The 2,761-nt window shown below is 42.1% G+C and overlaps 1 pseudogene; it reads right to left on the bottom strand.

Moving 5' to 3' along the window:
• Positions 1-239: 239 nt before the first annotated feature.
• On the bottom strand, positions 240-1,091 carry LOC149224910 (aldehyde oxidase GLOX pseudogene; annotated as a pseudogene).
• Between the last annotated feature and the right edge of the window lie 1,670 nt (positions 1,092-2,761).

The raw sequence follows: 2,761 nt of genomic DNA, 5'->3' as shown, positions 1-2,761 counted from the left end.
TTTCAAATTTCATCCCCAAAACTTTTATTGCTTTTTCACTACATTGGTGAAAAAAATGTATAACAAAAAACAAATTTCAAATTTCTTCCACACAGACAGACAGAAAAGAAACCCAAAACTTTTATTGCTATGAAATGTACGAGAGCTTACCGTTGCAGCGCTCACTCAGTACAGTAGAGTAGGGTAGAGTACAGTACATATGAGGAGATTATTGAGAATGTCAAATCGGAAGGATGAGTCTAATTAGAAGACAAATGAATCCAAGTGGCAGCGCTGGGTATTCCACTGTTGAGCACGAATAGCATGTAGTACCCAGGCGGTGCTGCAACAGGCGTGGGAGGTGCCGTTACTAGGGCACTATAAATATTCTGCCCTGCTCCTCCTACTAATTCTAATTGTGGGGTGGTAGATGCAAGCAGAAGCAATCTCTGATGCATGGAAAAAGAGTGAGTAGTGAAGGTCGGAGGATAAATGTTGAACTGAATGGAAATGTTATGATGATTATTTGCAGCGAATTGAGCCTTGAAGCTACCGCCATAAGTGACCGAAGCAGGCAGCACAGAAATGATGGTGAGCTTCAGGGAAGATTCGTCTAAGTAATAAGGACTGTATGCTTGCAGATGAAGCTCTATGGGAAACGTAACGGTGAAATTATAATTTTTGTTGGGGGTGGAACCTCCCACAAAAATCCTACCATCAGGCAATACAATTGCAGTGGAATGATACATTCTTGGAACAGTGGAACTTGCGAGTACTAAGAAGCGCTGCCCTGGCAATGCATTAGGTCTGTATAAATAAGGAGCAAGAGATGGATTGGTTGCTTTCCCATAACCTGCACATCCCTTCTCCGCTCCATTGATAATCAGAATTTCACCGGTGGGAAGAAGCAGCATATCTCCCACAACTCTGGGAGCAGGCATGTTCTCCATTGCCCAATCGGCATTGGGATCTGTGATAACCATTCTTCCACAGCTCTGGAGCGCGTCAATGAAAATCCCTGCAAGTGACAAATTGTAACTGTCAACAAGAGCACCACCGCATATCTCCCACAACTCTGGGAGCAAGCATGTTCTCCATTTCCCAATTGGCATTGGGATCTGTGATAACCATTCTTCCACAGCTCTGGAGCGCGTCAATGAAAATCCCTGTAAGTGACAAATTGTAACTGTCAACAGGAGCTAAGTTCTCTTACTTTTTCACTTGTTTATATGTGGATTTAAAGGATGTCATATCTTTGATATTTACATGGTTTTAAGCTCGTTATAAGCATGGTTAACTGGTTGATTCATTTAATGGTTATTTCATGTATTTACTTTTGAATGTTAAAATGATGGATGCAAGACCTAATTGATGTTATAATAGTTCAATGGAGACGTTGGTCATCCTTCCTGCCATGGTTCATAAGTGCTTTTAGTCATTCATGCTTTGTCTTGTATCCTAAACCTGTAGGTTGCATTGATTCCAAGTGTTTGACAGAATGTCAATCCCAGTTGGGGATGGTTAGGCTTAGTCCTGAGTTTTATTTCTCAGTTTTTTTATCTTTGTCATCATGTCTTCGGTGGATTCTAAAAGTTACACAAATTCTGGGGAGTGGCCGAAATTCTGGGCCAGAAAAGTGCCTTGATTTCAAGGGATGTTGGCATAGGTCCGCTGGGAAAAGTCCTTGGATGGTGGCTTGTAGGCTTGTGAAAGTGTCAAGAGGTCCCTAGATGCTATCATGCCCATATCATGAGAGCGTCCAAATGTTTAGAGGTCTAAAAGGTCAGTGGGACCTAGGGGTAGGATGCTTGAGTGGCTGGGATGTCCCTTGGGGGCATTGCTGCTGGTGTGGAAGGTATGGTTGATTTGTTTCTGTCGATTCCATTTCTTTAAGGTCACCAAGGAGGTTGAATCCCTTATAGCTACCTCTCTCATCACACGTTTACGACGATTGGACAGTTACTTGGGTAGATTTGGGAGGAGGCCGATTACATACTTCAACTTGCAGATAGATCCATAATAGCTCCCGAGGGATTTTTTGACGATGTAATGGCCTCCATTGACTCATGGGAGTATCCCACTGATTTCCTTGTCCTGCATCCCAAAACCAAATTTAATGGTTATCCTATCATCTTAGGAAGACCTTGGTTGGCCACTTTTGAAGCCTCATTAGTTGCAGGGTTGATCCATAATAGCTCCCGAGGGATTTTTTGACGATGTAATGGTCTCCATTGACTCATGGGAGTATCCCACTGATTTCCTTGTCCTGCATCCCAAAACCAAATTTAATGGTTATCCTATCATCTTAGGAAGACCTTGGTTGGCCACTTTTGATGCCTCATTAGTTGCAGGGTTGGGAACATGACCATAAAGAATGGGCATCCATCAAAAAAACTTGTGATGTGCCCTCCTGCTCAACCTTCTATTGAGCATGACTTGCCCTAATGGTTAGAGGATGAGGAAGAAGGATAACTTTATGACACATCCCCCTATCGAGTCTACACACTAGACACTATTATAGGGGTAGGGAAACCTAATGAATATGAACTTATTGAACTACATTAGTATTTATTTCTTAAAAAAAAAGTATTTATATTTCTAGAAAGTGGACTTGTGACAATCCCCCTGTACATTAATCCTCACCATCCAAATAATCAACCACATTGGGTCCACGTGCTAGTCGTGGTGTGAACCAGTATTACAAGACCATGTAGCATGGTCACATGACACACACCATGCTTTTTAACTAATCACATGAGTCCCCCAATTGAATTATTGATCC

Source organism: Pinus tabuliformis, chromosome Q (assembly GCF_031772625.1).
Source record: "Pinus tabuliformis cultivar Carrire ecotype Pingquan chromosome Q, CPIR1, whole genome shotgun sequence".
NCBI lineage: Eukaryota > Viridiplantae > Streptophyta > Pinopsida > Pinales > Pinaceae > Pinus > Pinus tabuliformis.
The sequence above is the reverse complement of the archived record's forward strand: the minus strand, read 5'-3'. Positions and strand labels throughout refer to the sequence as shown.